This window comes from Phyllopteryx taeniolatus, chromosome 2 (assembly GCF_024500385.1).
Source record: "Phyllopteryx taeniolatus isolate TA_2022b chromosome 2, UOR_Ptae_1.2, whole genome shotgun sequence".
NCBI classification, from domain to species: Eukaryota; Metazoa; Chordata; class Actinopteri; order Syngnathiformes; family Syngnathidae; genus Phyllopteryx; species Phyllopteryx taeniolatus.
In genome coordinates this window covers 13,694,298-13,722,205 of record NC_084503.1, presented here as the reverse complement: position 1 = coordinate 13,722,205, position 27,908 = coordinate 13,694,298, and the positions used below count along the sequence as shown (strand labels likewise).

General features: G+C 45.6%; 1 long non-coding RNA gene across 1 annotated transcript; it reads right to left on the bottom strand.

Annotated features, from left to right (window-relative positions):
* Nucleotides 1-18,666: 18,666 nt before the first annotated feature.
* Nucleotides 18,667-21,034, bottom strand: LOC133474532 (uncharacterized). Its single transcript, XR_009787534.1, has 3 exons — nt 20,086-21,034; nt 18,874-19,959; nt 18,667-18,793 (listed from the first exon to the last, which is right to left on the bottom strand). It is a non-coding gene; the product is annotated as an uncharacterized LOC133474532 (long non-coding RNA).
* Nucleotides 21,035-27,908: the final 6,874 nt, after the last annotated feature.

Genomic DNA, 27,908 nt, shown 5'->3' with positions numbered 1-27,908 from the left:
TCTGTAAATTGACTGTCTGTTGTACTAGAGCGGCTCCAACTACCGGAGACAAACTCCTTGTGTGTTTTGGACATACTTGGCAAATAAAGATGATTCTGATTCTGATTCTGATTCTGATTCTGATTCACCTCTTCAGCTATCCCAATCACCCCATGCCTTACTATGGCTTATTAACCTAACTGATTTTAATAATCTAAAGCAGGAGTCCCCAACCACTGAGACTCAACAAAACATATTTCATTTAGTTGAGAAAAAAAGGCACTGTTAGACAGCAATTAAAACATTTAATTGAGACATTTATTGGCATATTATATCGGCGCTAGTCGACTTTTTATTTGCGATGCTCAGCTACCACTCCAAGGAACCATTCCGCTTTAAACATGTTCCCGGCTGCCATTTAAAACCAAGCCTTTAGAGTTTTTTGAAGAAAAAAAAAAATTTCACACTGGTCAGGACAGGCTTGGTGGACAGAACAAGCACAGGGGTCCCACAAATTACAATAATGCCGATGGTTAGTTACTGAGTTGTATATTTAATTACTTGTTTTTCTTTGTTTCTATGCTGGTCTGTAAAAATATACAGTATCTATGGGAAACCATTTTTGCTTATTTAAATACCTTTAAATACCTCCAAACATGCAATGCATTCGGTCATCAGCACATTATTCTGATTCAATTAATTTTATGGGATTTATTGCATACGATATAAATAATAGTTAAAAAATAAAAACACGCTTCCTTTCAAAGTGTAAGTGTAGCCGTAGCACATCCCGACTGGCCCGTCATGACTGGCTGGCTCCACACTGCATCCGCTGGTGTAAGGCATTTTCCAATTTTTAAGGTGTGCTTTATTTGTTTCATGAATATCAATGACACACACAAGCGATTTGAAGCCAGCCTCAGCAACTGCCTCTTTGGTGTTTCCGCGCACATTCCCAGCTTACACGCGGTGGCTGTGTCAGAGGTCTGTACTGGACTCAGCATATTATATATGAAAAGTGTCCAGGCATGTAAAAAAGGATTTATGCATGAATTGGAGTACTGTAAATGGCCCATAATGAAGAGGGAAAAGGAAGGTGTATGCAGAGTTTCAGAGCATTTAATTAATTGCTTTACTTACATATTAAACACAATGCACTTTTTATCACTTTTTTTTTTATCACTGTAATTAGCAGAGCTCTGGGCTCTGAGTGCTTGTTTTAATTTTCAGATGCGAGTATACACAAGAGGAAGCTTCACACAAAAAATATACGTGCTTTTTTTCCCTATTTTCACCATCAGATTATAATCATCTAATATTCTTGTGCCACTTTTTTCTTTTCTTCATTCTGATGATATGATGTAACCTTGACATGAAGGAAGAAACATCCAACATTTCTTCTGCCATTCTATTTATGGACTGACCTACGGGTCCCAGGAAAGGGATGAACTCACAGCAGAGCATCTACCTTTATCTAATTATATGACAACTTCAATGGAAGGACTGCTGCGGCACCATGATCCCCTCATGGTTTCTAATATTCCATTCCTTTTCATATTAGAGATTTGTGTTCAGAGTAGTTCTTTAATGCCCTCTTCACCCATCATCACCCTGGCAGTAGGAAAGAAGGATGAATTAGAAAGGGTATCAAGCAGTAGAAGAGCAGAGTGGTTATGGAGAATGATGCTGGCGCAGCCGATAAAAAAGTAAGATCCGCGCAGGCAATTTAGATTCACAAGTAGATCATAATTTTCTTATGCATGCCATAGGCAAAATCAGTAACAAATTTTATAAGAAGTTTTTGTGTTTACTCGGGATCACAAAAATGGTCCATTTTCTGTTTCGTACATGTTTGGGGAAAAAACAGGACTGTTTACAATTTAGATTTTAACAATGGTAACAACTACCAACTGGCATCAAACTTTTAGAAAAACTAGTTTTTATTCACCTCAACTTCTTTTTAACAAATTTTAATACTTCTGGAAAATATCAGTCTGGTTTTACAATAAAGCATAACTCTGAGACTGCCCTTGTCAAGATCTGAAAGTGCCAGTAAACTGACCAAAACAAATGTCAAATTTGACTCGTCACACAAAGGTCTCGCTAATAAGCTGAACAGTAATGGTTGGATTGAAAAAACTTGCAAAGTATGTGAAATCTGGCTTCAAAATGGTCAAGAACTGAGACATTCTTTCAGCTTGCAGACGCTGTGGGCGTGTCGTTGAATGCTCTAACCACCCCGCCTCCCCGGAACTTTCAGCTGTCAATCAAATCTGTGCCTCCTCTCATGGTTCCTAAAACTAAGCGGGGAGAGAAGAAATTTCAGCGATGCACTTTGCTGATGCTCTCAGGGGCCGCAGACAGACATACTGGGGCGATTACGCCTTTGTCTATGTTGAAATTCAGCATTATTGACAGCATAAGGGTCGTCAGCCACAATGCGTCGTGGGGAGAGGAGGGGGATAAAAGTCATCCAGGCAGCGGGACCGTGGTGCATCCACTGCGAGATGCAGCCTATGGCAGCCACAGACAGATATTTTTTTCCCCCTCCTCCTCCTCCTTGCGGCGTATCCCATCTGGTTCTTCGTTCTTCACAACACAAGGCGTGAGGGGCCAGATGGCAGAGACACTGTAGCCCACATAACACAAAACGTATTACACTTTAAGGGAAGATGTTTTTTTTTTTTTTTTAGTTGTGAGCATAGTTTGATAATTAGAATAAGAATAATTAGAAGAATAACCTTATTTATATAGCACCTTTAAAAAACTTTTCCAAAGTGTTTTGCAGATGAAGTAGAGACACACACAACAAATGTGTAAACTAATGTAAATGTAAGCTACAATGCTATAATCATGTAAAAACAACAACAACGATGGAGAAGCCCCAGGCAACGCAGGAAGCCAACAAACCCAAATGAGACCAAGAAGGTTGATGTTTAAGTTACATTTTAAAACTCCCAAAGACCTAAAATGATGAGGTACATTAATATTGTGATAATCATGGAAATAAAATAAATGAAAACATTTGTCAAGAAGTCAGTAGATAAAAATAATAAAAATTGGGAAAAAGATGTCATCACATCAAAGCCAGTCTAAATCAGCAATTGCATGCTATACTGGTAGTAAAGCGTCAAGGTTAATAAATGAAGAAGTGACAATTCCGCCGAATAGCCACTGCATGGAATAAGAGCGTCATCCTAGAAAGTATACATCCCAGCCCGCTAACGTCATGGGGCTAGTTTTTAGTCCCCAAAAAAATCCAGCTAAAAGAGATGAGGAAAAGGAGTCTTAAAGATACAGTTTGCAGTTTTCAAACTGCTAGGAATATTTGAATGTAGCTTCACTTCACAACTCCCTCCCCCTCCCCTGAGTCTCTGAGTGAAGCATGCGCAGGTCACCCGCTGGCTTTTACCGTGGTCATCTTGTAGCAGCAACTTTGCCATTTTCCTCATGTTTCGTTCACCGGTTAGTAAAAAAAAAAAAAACATTTGTTGTCATACTGAATATAAGTGGCAAACTAATTTGTGGCATTATAGTGAGAAAGTATTTGGCCTGTACGTTACAGCTCATTGATTATTAGATGCTTATTTAGCAACAGCTATCTTTGATAAAAGCTATCCATCCATCCATCCATTTTCCGAGCCGCTTCTCCTCACTAGGGTCGCGTGCGTGCTGGAGCCTATCCCAGCTGTCATCGGGCAGGAGGCGGGGTACACCCTGAACTGGTTGCCAGCCAATCGCAGGGCACATAGGAACAAACAACCATTCGCACTCACAGTCATGCCTACGGGCAATTTAGAGTCTCCAATTCATGCATGTTTTTGGGATGTGGGAGGAAACCGGAGTGCCCGGAGAAAACCCACGCAGGCACGGGGAGAACATGCAAACTCCACACAGGCGGGGCCAGGGATTGAACCCGGGTCCTCAGAACTGTGAGGCTGACGCTCTAACCAGTCGGCCACCGTGCCGCCTTGATAAAAGCTATAAATATTAATGCTTCACATTGTGGTAGAGGCAATGTCCGGGGAATTTGTTGTTCAGAGTTCCCAAGAGAAGAGCATGGCTATTGGCGACCCCAGGCCAAGTACATCTCTGGTAGCAAACAAAGAGCTAGGCAAGTCACTGTGTCATAATAACAACATGATTTGTATACTGTAAATCACAGGTGAAAGCAAATTGTGTCAATATCCATGATTCTTGCTCAAATCTGGACCAAAACTTCCAAATTGTCATATGTAAAAAATGCTAATACAAAAGCATTTTTTGTTACCAAACCCATTTTTTACAGTAACTTGAAAAATAGCTGAAGAAACTATTTTTCTTGACTTCTGATTTCAAAATAAGTTATCTATCAATTTGTTGTGTACGTATATTTAATATGAGCCAATGAAAGATTCGCTTTCACAGTCGTAATGGCCTTCTGAGGGAAACTGTAATTACAATGTGGCCCGTGACAAAAATTAGTTTGACACCAGTGCATGTACACGAAGGTATACATGAATGAAAACAGAAAAAAACTGTACTGGATTGTATTCATTACAGATTTTTGTTGATGGGTTGAGTACGAGGGAATTACTTTAAATACTTGTTTTAACAGCTTTTATATGTGCACATCAGAAAGAATAGATGCTATATTTCGATCAATTGATAGCCAGTTTAACAAACACAAAATCTAATCGCCTTAATGTCTTGCTTTACAGGAGACAGTTGACAGACTGAGTTTAGCGGAATCACATATTGTGATAAATACATTTCTGCGACATGACCCCAGCTCCATGTTTGATGTCCTCTATAAGACATCTGGGGAAGCTCCTCTGATGGGCCCTTCAGCTCCTGATCAACGAGTTGGCGTCTGCTGTAACTGTAGACACATAAAGACCTCATGGACACCTTGATCTTAAATGAGGAAGTTTTATGGCTAGCCAGACAAATGTGGAATGACCTCCGGACAGCTGATGAGCTTCGTGACCCTGGAGACAGCAACAGACAAATCCACCACGCCAGCTATCGCAACATGTAATGTGGAAAATCCCCACGGATATTATTCAGGATTTAGACAAAGCAGATATATTACTTTATATCCATCCATCCATCCATTTTCTGAGCCGCTTCTCCTCACTAGGGTCGCGGGCGTGCTGGAGCCTATCCCAGCTGTCATCGGGCAGGAGGCGGGGTACACCCTGAACTGGTTGCCAGCCAATGGCAGGGCACATACAAACAAACAACCAGTCGCACTCACAGTCACACCTACGGGCAATTTAGCGTTTGCAATTAACCTACCATGCATGTTTTTGGGATGTGGGAGGAAACCGGAGTGCCCGGAGAAAACCCACGCAGGCACGGGAAGAACATGCAGACTCCACACAGGCGGGGCCGGGGATTGAACCCGGGTCCTCAGAACTGTGTGGCTGACGCTCTAACCAGTCGGTATTACTTTATAAACATTTTAAAATCTATTTGCATCTCATTTTTTTTATTCACTTCAAGCAATGTCTGCACATTTACCTCTACCATTTTGGAATTGTTCAGTTGTTAGAAATAAAGAACTGAAAATGAATAGTGCCTTCTTCACAATTCCAACTCAGAAATCAGTGTTACATTTTATATCTACTTCCAGTTCACAACTGTCAGTGCCTTACGCTTGTTCATGGATTTTTGAAATATGAAATGAATGAAAAGTATTAAAACACATTTTATTTACAAGATACATACAGGATACATGTAAGAGGTTTGTTCAGTATTCCACCGCTAGCTCATGTGTCACTCCAATCTTGGGCAGTGAGTGTCCTTGAGAATGTCACATTTAGATAAATAAATGCATTTCACACACAACACCTTTTTTTAACACATTTTGACAAGTGTATAAGAAATCAGTATTACTTCAAATAGACCTGACGTCATTAAAAAAATAATGTCATAAAGCCTATATGTTTGTAATTACATTTTGCATATATGAGTCACTGATGGTGTAGTGGTACACTTGCCTGACTTTGGTGCAGGCAGCGTGGGTTCAGTTCCCACTCAGTGATGATGTGAATGTGAGTGCGAATGGTTGTCTGTGTCTATATGTGCCCTGTGACTGACTGGTGACCAGTTCAGGCTGTAGTCTGCCTTTTGCCTGAGGTCAGCTGGGGTAAAACCCCTTTTTTATTTGATGGGAGGAAGTCGTATAATACCTCATCTGGGACTGTAAAAACATTTTTATTTGACAATTTGATCTGCTTAACACCATAGAAATCAGCTCATCCACTGGAAAGCAGTTCATATTATATTTATCTTCAAGTGAATTTATTCTACTGGCAAATCCCTTAAAATGCATCCATTTGACCTTCACAAGTCCCAACTATTGAATTCACTTGTTTGAAACACCACAATAATAATGCTATTAAAATACAACAGTTCTCATTTGAGATATATGCAATTTCAAATACACTCGACCAATATAAGAAACAGGGCTGAATGAGAGTAGCAAGATTGAGAAGCCGATATAATCCAATTAAAACCTCTCTCTTCAAGGCAAAATATATAAAAAATAAGGTGAAGTAGTTTCTATTTGACAGTTCCAGATGAAAGGAGAGCAGTTTGATCACAATCTCCATATTTTAGTTACCCCCTTATCTTAAGGTCATCCTCAGTGGCTGTGGTTACCATACAAACTCAAACATATCAAAAAATTCTGGAACATCAATGATGACAAACAGAGGCTGCTGCTGACAACTTCTTTGGTTATAATGGAGGCTGTTATACGGTATACTTCCTCAACCATATATGTAGCTTTTAGAGTTAAGTTTTACTATGTATTTGTCACGTACGTGGTTAGGGCGAAGGCGAGTAACAAGGCAAGAACATGGTGGACCCAATTGCAAGGAAGCAGGGAGGCAAGGCAGGAGTCTCAAAATAATATTTAATCTTAAAAAAGGGAAAACTGAATAAAGTCCCACAACAGATACCAATCAAATCAAAGTAACAAAAACACTAATATCTAAAACTGGAAACAAACTATGACCTGTGAGTAAGACGTGGAATAGAAAGGGAAAATGACATCTGACAATGACATACCACAATGATAAAGACAACTGGCGACTATGACATGGCAAAGACATGTGACAACGACAATGAACCGACAAGAACTGAAAGAAACCAGGGAACTAAATACAAACAAATTGACGAGACTATGAGGAACAACAAAACTAAACAACCCAAACCAAAACAGACCATGAACCCTCTAAAGGAACGGATCCCAGACGTTCCCCAAACAACAACCAAAAAGTCACCAACCCAGGGTGGGCGGAAGGGGGCCTGGAGGAGGGTACAGAGTCCACCCCTCAGGTCAGTCTGGTGGCCATCCAGCCCACCCGAGGTGAGGTGCTTGGCTGAGCGGTTCAGGAGGTCGTCCAGGACACCAAGCACCAGGGTCTTTACAGGGCCATTCAGGCGGACGGCCACGGTGCCGAACCCAATGGTAATGCAGGGGCCAGGCAATAGGGTTGGGTGGCGGCCGCTGGACGAGCGCCGCCGGAGCAAGGACGGGTGGCGGGAGCCTGGCGCAGCTGCCAAGGAGCCGGAACGGGAGCCTGGCGCAGCTGCCGAGGAGAAGGAACGGGAGCCTGGCGCAGCTGCCGAGGAGCAGGAACGGGAGCCTGGCGCAGCTGCCGAGGAGCAGGAACGGGAGCCTGGCGCAGCTGCCGAGGAGCAGGAACGGGAGCCTGCCGCAGCTGCCGAGGAGCAGGAACGGGACCTGCCGCAGCTGCCGAGGAGCAGGAACGGGACCCTGCCGCAGCTGCATAGGAGCAGGAACGGGGCCTGCAGTCGCTTCCTCAGCCTGCCGCCATTGAGGTTTGGGAGTGGAGGGTACGGGAGTGGAAGAGTGCACAAGGTCTCGGGAAGGTGAACTAGGAAAAATGGCTGGTACTGAACATGGTGGCAGGTTTGATTAGACGTGACTTAATTGGAGCCGTGGAACAACGTGTGGGAACAGGTGAAAAATTAAGTGACTTGTGAACAGGGGAAAAACAACGAGGGGGCAAAATTTGACCTTTACTTGGGCGCCTCCGTTGGCCACCACGCGGCGGTCCCGGGTAGATGGCCAAACGGGTGCCCAAGAAAAGGTCAGAGCGAAAGGATTTGGACTCACTGGGGTTGGAAACGGGGAGACGTGACAAAAACTGACGAGGACGGGATAAACTAGGGAAGGAACCAGAAAAATCTAAATCTGTGTCAGATTCAGAATCAGACAGGAGGTTAACTAAATCGGGGCCATCTTCACAATCAGAAAAATCAGAATCTAAAGAAACATGTGGATGTAAAATAGTAGGGCATGGTGAATAACTAGGACAAGTGGGGGGACCCGATGAAAAGGACAGGAAAGACTGAACGATAGGGCTTACTGGAGGAGGGTAGGTATGGATGGCAGGCTGAGGACGGTGGGAGGCAGTTTGGTGGTGTCCAGGGTGATGCCATGTTCTTCCCGTTGGGTCCTGTTCTGGCCGGTTCATTCTGTCACGTACGTGGTTATGGCGAAGGAGAGTAACACAAGGCAAGAACATGGTGGACCCGATTGCAGGGAAGCAGGGAGGCAAGGCAGGAGTGCGGGAGTCTCAAAATAATAATATTTCATCTTAAAAAAGGGAAAACTGAACAAAGTCCCACAACAGATACTAATCAAATCAAAGTAACAAAGAAACACTCGAATATCTAAAACTGGAAACAAACTATGACCTGTGAGTAAGACGTGGAATAGAAAGGGAAAATGACACCTGACAATGACATACCACAATGACAAAGACAACTGGCGACTATGACATGGCAAAGACGTGACAACGACAATGAACCGACAAGAACTGAAAGAAACCAGGGAACTAAATACAAACAAATTGACGAGACTATGAGGAACAACAAAACTAAACAACCCAAACCAAAACAGACCATGAACCCTCTAAAGGAACGGATCCCAGACGTTCCCCAAACAACAACCAAAAAGTCACCAACCCAGGGTGGGCGGAAGGGGGCCTGGAGGAGGGTACAGAGTCCACCCCTCAGGTCAGTCTGGTGGCCATCCAGCCCACCCGAGGTGAGGTGCTTGGCTGAGCGGTTCAGGAGGTCGTCCAGGACACCAAGCACCAGGGTCTTTACAGGGCCATTCAGGCGGACGGCCACGGTGCCGAACCCAATGGTAATGCAGGGGCCAGGCAATAGGGTTGGGTGGCGGCCGCTGGACGAGCGCCGCCGGAGCAAGGACGGGTGGCGGGAGCCTGGCGCAGCTGCCAAGGAGCCGGAACGGGAGCCTGGCGCAGCTGCCGAGGAGAAGGAACGGGAGCCTGGCGCAGCTGCCGAGGAGCAGGAACGGGAGCCTGGCGCAGCTGCCGAGGAGCAGGAACGGGAGCCTGGCGCAGCTGCCGAGGAGCAGGAACGGGAGCCTGCCGCAGCTGCCGAGGAGCAGGAACGGGAGCCTGCCGCAGCTGCCGAGGAGCAGGAACGGGAGCCTGCCGCAGCTGCATAGGAGCAGGAACGGGAGCCTGCAGTCGCTTCCTCAGCCTGCCGCCATTGAGGTTTGGGAGTGGAGGGTACGGGAGTGGAAGAGTGCACAAGGTCTCGGGAAGGTGAACTAGGAAAAATGGCTGGTACTGAACATGGTGGCAGGTTTGATTAGACGTGACTTAATTGGAGCCGTGGAACAACGTGTGGGAACAGGTGAAAAATTAAGTGACTTGTGAACAGGGGAAAAACAACGAGGGGGCAAAATTTGACCTTTACTTGGGCGCCTCCGTTGGCCACCACGCGGCGGTCCCGGGTAGATGGCCAAACGGGTGCCCAAGAAAAGGTCAGAGCGAAAGGATTTGGACTCACTGGGGTTGGAAACGGGGAGACGTGACAAAAACTGACGAGGACGGGATAAACTAGGGAAGGAACCAGAAAAATCTAAATCTGTGTCAGATTCAGAATCAGACAGGAGGTTAACTAAATCGGGGCCATCTTCACAATCAGAAAAATCAGAATCTAAAGAAACATGTGGATGTAAAATAGTAGGGCATGGTGAATAACTAGGACAAGTGGGGGGACCCGATGAAAAGGACAGGAAAGACTGAACGATAGGGCTTACTGGAGGAGGGTAGGTATGGATGGCAGGCTGAGGACGGTGGGAGGCAGTTTGGTGGTGTCCAGGGTGATGCCATGTTCTTCCCGCTGGGTTCTGTTCTGGCCGGTTCATTCTGTCACGTACGTGGTTATGGCGAAGGAGAGTAACACAAGGCAAGAACATGGTGGACCCGATTGCAGGGAAGCAGGGAGGCAAGGCAGGAGTGCGGGAGTCTCAAAATAATAATATTTCATCTTAAAAAAGGGAAAACTGAACAAAGTCCCACAACAGATACTAATCAAATCAAAGTAACAAAGAAACACTCGAATATCTAAAACTGGAAACAAACTATGACCTGTGAGTAAGACGTGGAATAGAAAGGGAAAATGACACCTGACAATGACATACCACAATGATAAAGACAACTGGCGACTATGACATGGCAAAGACATGTGACAACGACAATGAACCAACAAGAACTGAAAGAAACCAGGGAACTAAATACAAACAAATTGACGAGACAATGAGGAACACCTGGACAAGACACGAGTGGCTGGAGAGAGCTGATTGGTCGACACAAAGTAGACGAGAACAGGTGGACACAACAACCTAATGAGCACGCGACAAACATGGAACACAGGAAAACATGGAACAAAACTAAACACAACCCAAACCAAAACACAGACCATGACAGTATTATTTTAATGTTACTATCACATGCTGTTCTTTGATGATTTTATGCTTGCACATACATGTTCTATACTGGAATGATCAGGAATGGATCATTGGTTTGTTTTGTTTATTTAAGACGAGGTTTGTACAGTGTCTCGTTTGTTCCTGACAAACAGGCAGAGGCAGGGAATATTCATTGGAGTGTCCAGTGTGAGACTAGAGGTCATTTGGGGGTGCACAGAATGCTAGCCTTCACATACTGTATGTATATATAATAGGCATCTTTAAAAGACCAGCAATTGTTTTTCATTTAGCGAAGAGCTTAACGTCACCATTTCCGAAGCTCACCTGATTGATATTTTTTTCTCTGTGTAGACTATGTTCTCTTAACATTGTTAGAGATATGCAGCCACACATGATAAACTTCAACATGATGAAGATCGACCTCCACACTTCAATAGTTAACTACTTGTAATCATCTGCTCATCTGCCGCTGGGTGTTTTGAGTTCTGCATACAGAGTGCTTGTCAAGTTGTCACTAGTTCCGGTCAAAAATGAAAACTCTTGCCCTGGGTATGTGGATGTGTGAGAGTGAAATGCTTCCTTGATGTTTTACAGCTCTTGAGAAACATTCCACTTCTCAAAGAAACATAATTGTGAATAAGAAAAAAATGTGACCAAAAAATACACACGACGAGGTTGGCCATTGGGGTGGCCACCCAAGGCCACCCCCTAGCTCTCCCCCTTGACAGATCAAATTGAAGTATAAACATCAGCCAGGACATATTATCAACGTTTACCTGCCAAATTTGTTACACGCATAGAAGTTAGCATAAACTCGAGGAACTCTTTGCTCAAAGTTGAATGTGGCAAGAAATGGAGGGTGTAGTATTGAACATCAACTATAGCATACTCCACTAGGACAGGTTTGGCAGGGGAAGAAACATAACAGCTTTGTTGCTATATCCTGTATTATATTGATAAAAGGCAACCTGACATTGACTGGAGGGGTCCTTCAAGCGGTGAGTCAAGGATGAAACAGCCAGCCTGCAAAAAGCAAGAAAAATAGGGAGATGTAACTTCCTCAGTTAAGAATACCAAATCTGTGTCCCTAATTGAATTAAGAAGAGCAGTGCAAAAGCCCTAAAAACCTATGTAGCAATAAATCTTGGACCTGCCAGCCATTTACCTTGAGTGTGCTCACATATTTTTAAGGATGTAATTATGGAGTCAACGAGCTAATGACACAGCTGTGTATTTTAGCAAGATACAGAAAATAGTTACTTAAACACATTTGGGATCAGCAAGATCATCGCTTCAGTTAAAAAAAAAATGACTACCCATCAAAAAATTTATGCTGCATAATATTTTAATGATCAGAGATTTGGACCAAACACAAGCCTTTGTTATAAGCATCTCAAGCTCGGGTGATTTTTGTTTTATATCTAGGGCGGGTAGGTGTTTCACATTACAATAACTTAAAGAGAAAAGCATATCATTTTTCCCAAAGTGGAGTTTCAGAGCAGTGTACGTATGACAGAATAACTGGTTCAAATCCACTTCAGGTCAGTAATGCCGCAAGAGAGTACAATTGTCAAGGTTCCTTGTTGGCTTCACTATTTATAGCTCTCCAGACAGACATTGTGTGGTTGTGGCTCTGACAGGAAAGGGGCCATTTGAATGCAGGGAATGAAGCCGGGCCAACTGCAAAGAGAGTCAATCTCTTTGCATATTCATTATCCAAAATGTAACATCTGGGGCATTTCGCTGTTACCCTGATTTCCACACTCACTTTAATGTTCCACCGCAATAAAATGATCTGCTCATCATATGCCCCAGCGAAGTACTATCTGAAAGGTCAAGTGACACAGAGATAATTAACCTGACCTTACCAATGCATACAATGCATGCCAAAATTAAAAATGAATAAATAAAAAAAACTAACTTGGTGTAGTTTTGGAGGGGGCTACTGTGAATATATAGTTTTCTACTTCATCATAATTGAGTAACTTATAACATGTTAGCAGTAATCTCTGGCAGAAATGAATTAAAATGGATTTACACTAGTGGTCTAAGTGCCCAATTCCGATTTAATGCTTGTAACCCTGGCGGCACGGTGGCCGACTGGTTAGAGCGTCAGCCTCACAGTTCTGAGGTGCGGGGTTCAATCCCCGTCCCCGCCTGTGTGGAGTTTGCATGTTCTCCCCGTGCCTGCGTGGGTTTTCTCCGGGCACTCCGGTTTCCTCCCACATCCCAAAAACATGCATTGATTGAAGACGCTAAATTGCCCGTAGGTGTGACTGTTAGTGTGAATGGTTGTTTGTTTGTATGTGCCCTGCGATTGGCTGGCAACCAGTTCAGGGTGTACCCCGCCTCCTGCCCGATGACAGCTGGGATAGGCTCCAGCACGCCCGCGACCCTAGTGAGGAGAAGCGGCTCAGAAAATGGATGGATGGATGGATGGATGCTTGTAACCCCCCAATTCAGGGGGGTTATTGTCTATATAAGTGTAATGCAGCCCTATGGGGGGCACAAGCCAGTGCAAACTGTAGGCCGGTCCCAAGCCCGGATAAATGCAGAGGGTTGCGTCAGGAAGGGCATCCGGCTTAAAACTTTGCCAAACACATATGAGCGTTCATCCAAAGAATTCCATACCGGATCGGCGTGGCCCGGGTTAACAACGTCTGCCACCGGCGCCGTCACTGGTGGAAATTCAGCTACTGGGGGTCGAAGTCGAAGAAGAAGAAGAAGAAGAGGTGGAAACATGTACAGGACATGTATGAGGGCAGGAGAACAGTGGTGAGGTGTGCTGTAGGTGTGGTAGACGAATTTAAGGTGCCTGCTTCTGGGTACAGTTAAAATTACATGTAATGATTATGTTATCCATCCATCCATCCATTTTTTGAGCCGCTACTACAGGTTAGACTGTAATCCCCATGGACCATGATGTTTGCAGATGACATTGTGATCTGCAGTGAAAGCCCCATTGAGCAGGTGGTGTCATGGTCTGTGTTTTGGGTTGGGCTGTGTTTAGTTTTGTTCAATGTGTTCCATGTTTGTCGTGTGCTCATTAGGTTGTTGTGTCCACCTGTTCTCGTCTACTTTGTGTCGACCAATCAGCTCTCTCCAGCCACTCGTCTTGTCCAGGTGTTCCTCGTTGTCTCGTCAATTTGTTTGTATTTAGTTCCCTGGTTTCTTTCAGTTCTTGTCGGTTCATTGTCGTTGTCACATGTCTTGCCATGTCATAGTCGGCAGTTGTTTTTATCACTGTGATTAAATATTATTATTTTGAGATTCCCGCACTCCTGCCTTGCCTCCCTGCTTCCCTGCAATTGGGTCCACCATGTTCTTGCCTTGCGTTCCTCGCTTTCGCCCTAACCACGTACGTGACAGAATGAACCGACCAGAACAGGACCCAGCGGGAAGAACATGGCGTCACCCTGGACACCACCAAACTGCCTCCCACCGTCCTCAGCCTGCCATCCATACCTACTCTCCTCCAGTAAGCCCTATCGTTCAGTCTTTTCTGTCCTTTTCATCGGGTCCCCCCACTTGTCCTAGTTATTCACCATGCCCTACTATTTTACATCCACATGTTTCTTTAGATTCTGATTTTTCTGATTGTGAAGATGGCGCTGATTTAGTTAACCTCCTGTCTGATTCTGACTCTGACACAGATTTAGATTTTTCTGGTTCCTTCCCAAGTTTATCCCGTCCTCGTCCGTTTTTGTCACGTCTCCCCGTTTCCAACCCCAGTGAGTGCAAATCCTTTCCCTCTGACCTTTTCTTGGGCACCCGTTTGGCCATCTACCCGGGACCGCCGCGTGGTGGCCAACGGAGGCGCCCAAGTAAAGGTCAAATTTTGCCCCCTAGTTTTTTTCCCCCTGTTCACAAGTCACTTAATTTTTCACCTGTTCTCACACGTTGTTCCACGGCTCCAATTAAGTCACGTCTAGTCAAACCTGTCCCCAAGCCACCATGTTCAGTACCAGCCATTTTTCCTAGTTCACCTTCCCGAGACCTTGTGCACTCTGCCACTCCCGTACCCTCTACTCGCAAACCTCAATGGCGGCAGGCTGAGGAAACGACTGCAGGCCCCGTTCCTGCTCCTCGGCAGCTGCGGCAGGCTCCCGTTCCTGCTCCTCGGCAGCTGCGGCAGGCTCCCGTTCCGGCTCCTCGGCAGCTGCGGCAGGCTCCCGTTCCGGCTCCTCGGCAGCTGCGGCAGGCTCCCGCTCCTGCTCCTCGGCAGCTGCGCCAGGCTCCCGCTCCGGCTCCTCGGCAGCTGCGCCAGGCTCCCGCTCCGGCTCCTCGGCAGCTGCGCCAGGCTACCGTTCCTTCTCCTCGGCAGCTGCGCCACCCGTCCCCGCTCCGGCGGCGCTCGTCCAGCGGCCGCCACCCGGGACCGCCGCGTGGTGGCCAACGGAGGTGCCCAAGTAAAGGTAAAATTTTGCCCCCTCGTTCCGGCTCCTCGGCAGCTGCGCCAGGCTCCCGCTCCGGCTCCTCGGCAGCTGCGCCAGGCTCCCGTTCCGGCTCCTCGGCAGCTGCGCCAGGCTCCCGTTCCGGCTCCTCGGCAGCTGCGGCAGGCTCCCGTTCCGGCTCCTCGGCAGCTGCGGCAGGCTCCCGTTCCGGCTCCTCGGCAGCTGCGGCAGGCTCCCGTTCCGGCTCCTCGGCAGCTGCGGCAGGCTCCCGTTCCGGCTCCTCGGCAGCTGCGGCAGGCTCCCGTTCCGGCTCCTCGGCAGCTGCGGCAGGCTCCCGTTCCGGCTCCTCGGCAGCTGCGGCAGGCTCCCGTTCCGGCTCCTCGGCAGCTGCGGCAGGCTCCCGTTCCGGCTCCTCGGCAGCTGCGGCAGGCTGCCGTTCCGGCTCCTCGGCAGCTGCGGCAGGCTGCCGTTCCGGCTCCTCGGCAGCTGCGGCAGGCTCCCGTTCCGGCTCCTCGGCAGCTGCGGCAGGCTCCCGTTCCGGCTCCTCGGCAGCTGCGGCAGGCTCCCGTTCCGGCTCCTCGGCAGCTGCGGCAGGCTCCCGTTCCGGCTCCTCGGCAGGTGCGGCAGGCTCCCGTTCCGGCTCCTCGGCAGGTGCGGCAGGCTCCCGTTCCGGCTCCTCGGCAGCTGCGCCAGGCTCCCGTTCCGGCTCCTCGGCAGCTGCGCCAGGCTCCCGCTCCGGCTCCTCGGCAGCTGCGCCAGGCTCCCGTTCCTTCTCCTCGGCAGCTGTGCCACCCGTCCCCGCTCCGGCAGCGCTCGTCCAGCGGCCGCCACCCGGGACTGCCGCATGGTGGCCAACGGAGGCGCCCAAGTAAAGGTCAAATTTTGCCCCCTCGTTTTTTTCCCCCTGTTCACAAGTCACTTAATTTTTCACCTGTTCTCACACGTTGTTCCACGGCTCCAATTAAGTCACGTCTAGTCAAACCTGCCCCCAAGCCACCATGTTCAGTACCAGCCATTTTCCCTAGTTCACCTTCCCGAGACCTTGTGCACTCTGCCACTCCCGTACCCTCTACTCCCAAACCTCAATGGCGGCAGGCTGAGGAAACTACTGCAGGCTCCCGTTCCTGCTCCTCGGCAGCTGCGGCAGGCTCCCGTTCCTGCTCCTCGGCAGCTGCGGCAGGCTCCCGTTCCTGCTCCTCGGCAGCTGCGGCAGGCAACCCTATTGCCTGGCCCCTGCATTACCATTGGGTTCGTCACCGTGGCCGTCCGCCTGAATGGCCCTGTAGAGACCCTGGTGCTTGGCGTCCTGGACGACCTCCTGAGTCGCTCGGCCGGGCACCTCACCTCGGGTGGCCTGGATGGCCACCGGACTAACCTGAGGGGTGGACTCTTAAAACGTTTTGTCTGAATCTTTTTGGCACAAATCTGATTCCCTTGTAACAACTGCATATACTGCATATAGCGGGACCGCGAAGCAAGAACTGTGATACAGCGGAGGGTTATTGTATCTGTATTCCGTGATGATAAATCGCAGTGACTCATTGTTCCAGGACTGGAACTCATTGTTTCCATGACATGTGCATCCTGGGACTCACATAGTCTGAAGTGTAAAATGATCTACGTAATTCATCTCAAAGGTGTTGAAAAATGATCATAAATTCCCATAACCTCACTCCCAAAGGCCTCTTTATACTCCTGCACTCGCGCGGCTGACAACGGCCGCATTGCATCACGTGACCGACGAATTGGCCCGCGCGCCACCACTGCGTAGCTTGACACGCACACGGCAAAAAATTGTTGCTGCGCGTCGAACGCCGCGGAGATCATCTCTCGTGATTGGTCCGTTTTAGTCACATGCTGTAGTCAGCGTGCCCTTTGGTTCTATATACCATCTACGCCGCCGCCTTCTCGATCGATTTTTCAGCATAATTCAACGTATCATCTGGTCATCTAGGTCCTTTTGTTCAAGCAGACACTGTTCCACGGTCACCATTGTTGTTGCTTTGTTCCTTGTTATTGAAAGGAAAGTAAAAACGGCTACCGGAAATGTCCAAAAAAGTGCAGAGGAAACGCCACCCTGTGGTGTCCTAGCCAATACCAGCTGTAGCGACACCCCCGATTTGGAGGTGAACTGCAGTACATTTTCAAAACTGTGCGCGTGGGTTGCGCTCGAGTATCAAGGCAAACTACGCGTGGTACGGCCGCAGTGACATCAGCGTGGTCGCCATCCGCGCGAGTATAAAGAAGCCTTAAATCTTGTTTAAAGCCTTCCCAAGAGTTGAAGCTGTTATAGCTGCAAAGTGTAGACCGATGTCATATTAAACCTATGGATTAAGAATGGGATATCACTTAAATTCATATGTGAGTCAAGACAGGTGCATACTTATGGCAATGCACTGTATCTGTGGTGCCTCTGGTCTTACAGGACAGAGCGGATTTCCTTTGTGTGACATGAACTTGCACCACTTCTTTGCAGCATTTCTTTCTTGTAGTTGTTTTGGGATTTGTAGTTTTTTTTGTTTGCAGCATTTTTCGTTTTCTGTTTTTTTTTTGTGTGTGATTGCAGCACATTTATCTTGCAGCATTTTTATTTTGCTGTTTTATTTGCTTGGGTGTTTTTTGTTTTGCGTCATTACTGCTATGGAGCATATGCACATTTGCGCCTGTAGGTCACTGTACAAACCAGATTAGTGAATGTTCTATAAAAAGTGCAAAATTATAAAACTGAAACTGTTCAAATGTCAACGTTCTTTTGTGTTCAAAAGTGTAATAATAATTCTAGCCTTTACAAAATCTTTCAGAAATTAATTGTACCACAAGGTGGCGCTTCGATGTAATAGTTGGAAAAATGTCATGTTTGAGACTACAGTGGAATGGCACATGACCAGAAAGAGCCAATTATAAGGCGTCACCTTTAGAAAAAAAAGCTGAGCTTTTGCGGCTATTTTTAAAATGTATCTAATATTGTAATCATGGAAATTTCCAAAATCAACTGTAATTTAATTAGACATTTTCTCCCATTAATGTAATGGATTACAATTGGTCACAATTTTTAAATTAAATAACATAATCATGGCGGCACGGTGGACGACTGGTTAGAGCGTCAGCCTCACAGTTCTGAGGAGCGTGGTTCAATCCCCGGTCCCGCCTGTGTGGAGTTTGCATGTTCTCCCCGTGCCTGCGTGGGTTTTCTCCGGGCACTCCGGTTTCCTCCCACATCCCAAAAACATGCATTCATTGGGGACTCTAAATTGCCCGTAGGTGTGAATGTGAGTGCGAATGTTGTTTGTTTGTTTGTGCCCTGCGATTGGCTGGCAACCAGTTCAGGGTGTACCCCGCCTCCTTCCCGATGATAGCTGGGATAGGCTCCAGCACGCCCGCGACCCTAGTGAGGAGAAGCGGCTCAAAAAATGGATGGATGGATGGATAACATAATCATTACATGTAATTTTAACTGTACCCAGAAGCAGGCAGAGGCTGAAGAGGTTTGTGGAGAATGGTTTATTGTGAAGGAAGTCAGAGGTGGATCCTTGAGGCGTACTGGCGGGTCGTCGAGACAAGGAGCGTGCGGCAGGCGATGGCGTGACCAGGTGGATGGCTTGGCGGCATGGTGGTAGAGGTCAGCAAGGCGGGGAACACAGAAGGAGCACTGAGGACAAGGAAGAACATGGAGGTCAGAAATATTGCGAGGACTGGCGTAGCTTACGTGTAAGTTGAGAGGCATTGTACCACGGTTGAACGTTAATGTTCTGGCAGTGGAGTCTTGCAGGCAGGCTTAAATGCAGGTGATGATGAAGGTTGATTGACAACAGGTGCGCGGCCGAGGTAGTGCTGATTACTGGGAAGAGAGCGAGAGAGAGAGAGGGCGAGAGGGGCGCAAAGCGCCACCCAAGCTCCAACAAAGGAACTGCAGGGCACACCTCATGACAGTACCCCCCCTCGTGGCGTCCTGCCCTGCTACCCAGGGTGAGCCGCGTAAAAGTCAGAAATCAGGGTGTCGTCAAGAATAAGCTTGCGGTAGATCCAGGAGCGTTCCCTGCGGACCATACCCCTCCCAGCCCACCAGGAACTGGTAACCCCTAACCCTGGGCCTCACATCAAGGATGCGTGACATTGTGAAGGCTAGATGGTCGTCGATAACGCGGGAGGGCAGAGAGGGTACGGCCGTAGGGCTAAGAGCGCAGGTGGAGACAGGCTTGATTAGTGACACATGGAAGAATCTTAAGAGATTGCAGATATTTTAGTTGAACTGACGTGGGATTGATGATTTTAGTGATCGGGACCGGACCAATAAAGCACGGAGTGAGTTTGCGGGAGTGGGAGGTCACGGGAGAAAGGCCAAACAGACTGACCCACATTGTACTCAGGCATAGGGGAGCGACGAAGGTCCGCAAGCCTTTTATTTCTCTCCGCAGACCGAGTTAAGGCCGCCCTGACGTCCTTCCAAATGTACTGGATCCTTTTTAGGTGATCCCTTACCGCGACAACCGCCACCGCATGCTCCTGTTCCCTAAATAATGGAGGTTGGAAACCGTAGCAGGCCATGAACGGAGACATACCAGTGGCGGAGCTGGTGAGGCAGTTGTGGGCGTATTCTATTAATGGGAGGAATGAGCTCCAGGAGGTGGGGTTGCGTGCGGCAACGCAGCGAAGGCCCGACTCCAGTGACTGATTTGTCCTCTCCCTCTGGCTGTTGCTCTGTGGATGGTATCCAGAAGACAAGCTGGCTGCTGCGCCCACCGCTTTACAGAACTCTTTCCAAACAAGGGAGGAGAACTGAGGACCTCAGCCTGAGACGATGCCGATGGGGATTTTCTGGAGTTTGAAGACATGATTGACAAGGAGGTTAGCAGTTTCAAAGGCTAAGGGTAGCTTGTGGATGGGTATGTAATGGAAGTATTTGTAAAATCGATCGATAATAGTAAAAATGATAGATGATACCTTCAGAGGGGGTAGGACGATAACGAAGTCCAAGGCGATGTGGGACCAAGGGCGACTCGGGATAGGTAAGGGGCGCAATTCTTCCCTCGGGCACAGACGGAGCAGTGTCTTTCATCAGGCTAGGACACCAGAAGTGTTGTTGTACGAATTGAATGGTGCGGGTGATTCCGGGGTGACAGGTGAGTTTTGAACTGTGGGCCCACCGGAGAAAGTCACAACGTGCCAAGTCGGGTACGAACAAGCGGTTAGGAGGTCCAGTCTTAGGATCCGGTTTCTCATTTTCTTTTTCCTTTGTATTGTTTCGGTCAAGAATTTTCATTTGGGTGCATCACTAATTGTGAGATCATTATATTTGCAATACCCGAAGGGAAAAGTAATGTATTTCTCCATGATGTTTATCGTTGTTAAATAAACCTTCTTTCTTATAATGTAAATCATTTTGGTCTGGTCCCGTTCTGTACATTTAGTAACTTTAATACAATAAGTATCGAGTCATATCGAATATTGACATTAAGGACATTAAGAAAAACATTGTGATATCAAACTTAGGCCATATCGCCCAGCACTTCTGACAAGCAGAACAACGCCCTCGGGCCGGATTGGACCGTATGTTTGATACCCCTGACCTAGAACAAACTGCAGGTTCAACTTTAATACATACTCTGAAGTAAGAGTTGCATGCACTTTACTGAATCACAAACGTAATGGTAGGAAATAGAGCGAGCTGAAATACTACACGATTTGCTTTTCTCCTTGAACTAAAATCTTGCTTGAGGCAGAACACAAAGCACTTTTGAGACAAAGTAGTGTGTCACAACAGAACAACGGGGTGCATGACAAATGTACAACAGACTATCACATTCACACAGCAAAATAATTATTGTCTCTTAATTCCGAATAGGCCTACATGGAGAACATGAAGCTCGATCATATAATTAAAAGAAACTACTTTTAGAGAGCTGATTGAAGGAGTGTAAGAAGGGCTAAGGACAAACCTTTCTCTGTTTTGTGTGATCAGAATCATCTTTATTTGCCAAGTATGTCAAAAACACACAGGTTTACATAACCCAAAAATAATGTTTTATGTTGGCCTTGACAGAGGTCTGCATGATCAGACAGTACTTTGGTTACCGTTAGGAGGAATACCTGGGTTGTGTCCTTTCTGTAGTGTTAACATAAGGTAGTCCAGCTACTATTATTGTCTAAAACGTGAATTTTAGGTTAATTAAAGATTTTAAAAATGGATTAACACTTGACATATCTGGTTTGGTTATAACAAATGATGATAATCGTGTGTTATTTTCTGCTTTGTCGTGGGCCTGCATGAACACACCCTAATATACTCAACATTTGGATCAATATAGAAGTACAGTAGTTTATCATAGAAACTGGATAGTTGCATTGATGGGAAGCTCTTTACAGAAAACAAGTCCCATATTCATGTGCTTTATATGTCAAAACACTTTAAAGGGGAGCTTACATTTCCCCCTTCAGCAGTAATTAGCTGTTTCATATCTTTTATAGCAGTCATTAAGCATTATCAGTGCACAGTCCGCACTTATATCTTTAATGAGCATCCAACTGAATTGTCAGTTTGAGACCAGATGGGTCATCATTCCCATACAATGGATCTGTTAATGATTTAACCCAGCTGTGCCTTCAAACTCCATCTTTGAAAACAATGAGTAATCAGATCATCTAGACTCATTTTTTTCATTTCCTCTGATCTTTTTATAACAGGTGTTTCTGCAGCACTAATTGTAAATGGTTATTAGCTGTGAAACCATTGGGGTATCAATTACCTCCTGTGTTTCACAATATAATTCTGAATTGACCTATTCAGATTATTGAAACACCTGGGGCCACAGGAAAAAGCGAGGCAGCTTGATCATACTTATAGATATCTACCTGATACATGTAGTCCATCAAAACTGAGCAAACCACTCTGCATCCTTTATGGTGATTGTGGCTGGAGCTGTGGGTGTGATTTAGGACCAGTACACACATACGCCCACTGTTAATTGGGCCAATTTTACACCTAATTCCCCTCCTCTTATTAAAATCAGTAAAGGTCTGATTATCAAATGTCTTGAACAATTATTCTGACCAATTATCCTGTGGTGTGGTTAATGTGATATTTCTTCCCCAATCTTCTTTGGAAAATGGTTAAAAGGATCAAGCTGTTGCTGGATTTCACAAATGGAGGAGCAACTGGTTGTGTTGTATTTGTATATGATCTCCAAGTCATTAACCACAATAAAATTGACAAGGAGAAGAATTTGCCAGCGAAATGTACAGTGGATAGTCTACTACACCCGTATTCAAGTACCAGTTCTTTTTTTTTAAATATATACTCATTCATTCATTCATTCATCTTCAGTTCTGCTTATCCTCACTAGTAGTATATATTAAAAATAAAAAAGATGTATAAAAAAAGATAAATCATTTCAAAACATCCACCATTCATGTGACCAAAAACCTACACAATTCAATTGAATTCAAAGAAAAATCTTTTTGGAGACTGGAAGTAAAACTAAACAACTAAAATAATGTGGTTGCACAACTTTGCACACCCTGTAATAACTCTTATGGGGCTGTGTTAAGAGTTAATCAGTCAAAAGGCTCTGATTATCCCCCCAAAAAGTTAAAAATTTTTTGGTAGGTTGTTGCATCCTTGTTTTGTGCCATTGTCATATTGTGAATTTATGTCCCACTATTTCTGATGATTGACGAAAATGAGCATTATGTGAATGAAAACTGTTCCGTTAGATTCTTAGATCAGCTGCAACTGTCTAGCTGCCATACTTTATCACTTGTTATCAAACGGTAGAGTTTTATAGTTGTTGTATATACTGTTTACTATGTTACGTTTGAGCATTTTATATTAGATCTCTGGTTAATTTTATTTTATACCTGTATGCTATTTATTATTAAAAAAGAGGTGTGTGGTGTAGCACTAATGATCATTACCTCTCTTCATTTGTCATTAAGGTCAAGAGAGTGTTAAGAGTTTAATTTTTTTTAACATAATCCACTAGTTAACATCTGACAATAAATGTACAGAACGGGACCAGACCAAAATGATGAAGACAATAATGCTTTACTTAAGTAAAGTATGACACACATGGCTCTGGGATTCATAATACCAGAAATGGGCACGTATAATAGTTTCACATTTCACATCGTTTGAATTATATATCAAGCAATGGGCCCGATCATACTGATAGATGATTCCCTGTCACCTCGACCCCGGATAAGAGGAAGACAATGGATAGAATTCCTTTGAATTAACATATACATCACATAAAATGTCATACTTGTGCAAGAAACCATAGAGATTCCTCCTTTGACTTCAAATTTGCATTTGAGTGTTCTCTCTGCAGCGATTAATTAGATATGGCAATGAATAACAGATTAACATAAAAAGAAATGATAAGTACAATTTCATACGTTGAGATAGTAGAGTATTTTCAAATTAGCAATGCCGAGCACACATTTTTGCACACAGCTCGAAAGCACACCACCAAATAAAAAGAAAGGTGAAGCTGAAAAAGAGGAAATGTTTACTGGCAAGACTTATACTGTACTATACAATATTTTTTCACCTCTGAAGATGAAAGTTTTGGCATTCAGCAGCTCAGTACTAAAACTGCCATTGTTAATGGTCCTGACAAAGGAATTTGTTCAAACTACTTGATTTAACGCTTCTGGTTTTGATACATCCTTTTTTTTTTTTTTTTTTGTATTTACTGTATCTACCGTGTATTATGGTCTTTCTAGTACCCAGATCTTTTTCTTTGTTATACAAATTAAATACAGAACATTTAATGATTCGTCATATTCAGTCATTGGTTCTCAGGCCAAAACATTTGACTCTTTTACTGCTAGTCCAGCATGACTCTGAGCCAACTTGTAACTGTAAACTGCCAGTAATCAATGATTTCCTGGCTAATTTTGAGAGATAATTGTAATAAAACCTTCCCAAGTATTGTGTCGACAGAATGTCCAGAGACAACTAGAGATAAGCACACAGGACAAATACCGGTACTGCTTGAAAGGTATTAAAGCGAGACAGGAGACCTATGAACATTGAGCTGGTACAGTTATGACTATTACTGTGTAGTGATCCCTTGAGATACTGTAGTATATTTTAATAGTAACACAATCAGAGTTCCTTTGCACAGGTCAAAGGGTGGGAGACCTGTATTCACTCAAACTATCTTTTCTTTGTACGTCTAAATCCAAGGACATCCTTAAATAAGTTATATGGATAGTGGGATTTCCGGCTAGTCCTTGACCGAAACCTGACTGGTATTTACAACCGGGGTCAGGTCATCAGAGAGGACTGGTTTTCATTATCGCAACCAAGGGCCCCAGGGAGGGGGGAAATTGACAGAGTAAAGACACACCCGCAGGGGAGTGCAAGTCCAAATATGGTCATGAGGAACGGCCCTCTCACGGGTGCCCCAACGAGGGGCTAATTCCACGCCCAGAGAATTAAACCTTGATAAACTGAGATCCAGGGATTTTTCGGGGGCTTTTTCGTCGTTCTGACAATGTAGCAGCTGCTAGGACACTAAGGCCTGTTCAATAAATCGAATTACCCCAAAAGCCAAGTGTCTCGAAGTCTTCATTCACCCCATGCCAGACGGAAGTCGAAGTTCTCCCGGGAGCTCAATCGACTCAGAAGCACAGGTGCAAGAAATTAACCACAATACCATTTTATTCGTTCTGTCATCATGCTCATAATTCAAAACGCTCGTATCTCAAATAATCTTTGCCCATTTAAATGACTGAAATTGCCATTAGTCCATCTCAGCCTCCACATCATAAACTAACGTTATTGCATTTGTGTTTTGAAATAAGGAATACTATCATTCTATAATGTACTTTATAAACACATTTTACAATAAAAGAATTTAATAGCAAAAAAAATATATTTTTATGCATCATGATTTAATGCTGCTATCCAACTCATTGTGCTGCTCCTTCTGGTGTGCCTGCCTTGGGCACCGAAAGGTAATATAATCCTGTACATTCATGCAGATACAAATAAAGAAGAATAGTGCTTCTTCTTCTTCTACCGTTGCCTACTACAGCTGTAAGTGGCTCAGCAAGAGGCTGTACCATTAGTCATATTTGGTAGAAGATACAAAATACATTATATGATCTCATCCTTCTACCAATATACTCACTATTTCTCCTCTGGATGTGTCCAAACCATCGAAGTCTGCTCTCTCTAACTTTGTCTCCAAAACATCGAAACTTGGCTGTCCCTCTGATGAGCTCATTTCTAATTTTATCCAACCTGGTCACTCCGAGAACGAACCTCAACATCTTCATTTCCGCCCCCTCCAGCTCTGCTTCCTGTCGTCTCTTCAGTGCCACTGTCTCTAATCCGTACATCATGGCTGGCCTCACCACTGTTTTATAAACTTTGCCCTTCATCGTAACAGAGACTCTTCTGTCACATAACACACCTGACACCTTCCTCCACCCGTTCCAACCGGCTTGGACCCGTTTCTTCACTTCCTGACCACACTCACCATTGCTCTGGACGGTTGACCCCAAGTATTTAAAGTCCTCTACCCTTGCTATCTCTTCTCCCTGTAGCCTCACACTCCCCCCACCGCCCCTCTCATTCATGCACATATATTCTGTTTTACTAAAGCTAATCTTCATTCTTCTGCTTTCCAGTGCATGACTCCATCTTTCTAACTGTTCCTCAACCTGCTCCCTGCTTTCACTGCAGATCACAATGTCATCTGCAAACATCATGGTCCATGGGGATTCCAGTCTAACCTCGTCTGTCAGCCTATCCATGACCACTGCAAACAGGAAGCGGCTCAGGGCTGATCCCTGATGCAGTCCCACCTCCACCTTAAATTCGTCTGTCACACCTACAGCACACCTCACCGCTGTTCTGCTGCCCTTGTACATGTCCTGTATTTTTCGAACATACTTCTCTGCCACTCCAGACCTCCACATGCAGTACCACAGTTCCTCTCTGAATACTCTGTCATAGGCTTTCTCTAGATCTACAAAGACACAATGTAGCTCCTTCTGACCTTCTCTGTACTTTTCCATCAACATCCTCAAGGCAAATAATGCACCTGCGGTACTCTTTCTCGGCATGAAACCATATTGTTGCTCGCAAATACTCACTCCTGTCCTGAGTCTAGCCTCCACTACTCTTTTCCTATAACTTTATAACTTGTGTGGCTCGTCAACTTTATTCCTCTATTGTTCCCACAGCTCTGCACATCACCCTTGTTCTTAAAAATGGGCACCAGCACACTTTTCCTCCATTCCTCAGGCATCTTCTCACGCGTTAGAATTCTATTGAACAAGTTGGTCAAAGACTCCACAGCCACCTCTCCTAGATGCTTCCATACCTGCACAGGAATGTCATCAGGACCAACTGCCTGTCCATTTCCATTTCCTTCCCATCTCTATCCCTCTGTCTGGCCAGCCTGTAAAGATCCTTTTCTCCTTCTTTAGTGTCCAACCTGCCATACGTGTCATCATATGCCTTTGCCCTGTGTTGCATCTCAATGTATTCCTTTCACCTCTCCTCGGTCCTCTCAGTGTCCCACTTCTTCTTAGCTAACCTTTTTCCTTGTATGATTTCCTGTAGTGTGAGGTTCCACCACCAAGTCTCCTTCTCTTCTTTCCTGCCAGAAGATACACCAAGTACTCTCCTGCCTGCCTCTCTGATCACCTTGGCTGCAGTGGTCCAGTCTTCTGGAAGCTCCTCCTGTCCACCGAGAGCCTGTCTCACCTCTTCCCGAAAAGCTCCACAACACTCGTCCTCTCTCAGCTTCCACCACATGGTTCTCTGCTCTGCCTTTGTCTCCCTAATCTTCCTCCCCACCACCAGAGTCATCTTACACACCACCATCCTATGCTGTCTAGCCACAATCTCCCATACCACAACCTTACAGTCGGTAACCTCCTTCAGATTACATCGTCTGCACAAGATGTAATCCACCTGTGTGCTTCTACCTACGTTCTTGTAGATCACCCTATGTTCCTGCCTCTTCTGGAAAAAAGTGTTCACTACAGCCATTTGCATCCTTTTTGCCAAGTCTACCACCATCTGTCCCTCCAAGTTCCTTTCCTGGATGTCGTACTTACCCATCACTTCTTCATCATCCCTATTTCCTTCACCAACATGTCCATTACAATCTGAACCAATCACGACTCTCTTTCTCTGTCTGGGATGCTCAGAACTACTTCGTCTAGCTCCTTCCAGAATTTCTCTTTCACCCCTCGGTCACATCCTACCGGTGAGGCATAGCCACTAATCAGTTTATACATCCATCCATCCATCCATTTTCTGAGCCGCTTCTCCTCACTAGGGTCGCGGGCCTGCTGGAGCCTATCCCAGCTATCACTGGCCAGGAGGCGGGGTACACCCTGAAATGGTTGCCAGCCAATCGCAGGGCACATACAAACAAACAACCATTCACACTCACATTCACACCTACGGGCAATTTAGAGTCTCCAATTCATGCATGTTTTTTGAGATGTGGGAGAAAACCGGAGTGCCCGGAGAAAACCCACGCAGGCACGGGGAGAACATGCAAACTCCACACAGGCGGGGCCGGGGATTGAACGCCAGTCCTCAGAACTGTGAGGCTGACGCTCTAACCAGTCGCCCACCGTGCCGCCCAGTTTATACGTAACATCCTCAATTCCAAGTTTCAGCCTCATCACTCGATCTGATACTCTTTTCACCTCCAAGACATTCTTAGCCAACTCTTTTTTTTAAATAACACCGACTCCCTTTATCTTCCCATCTACACCATGGTATAATAATT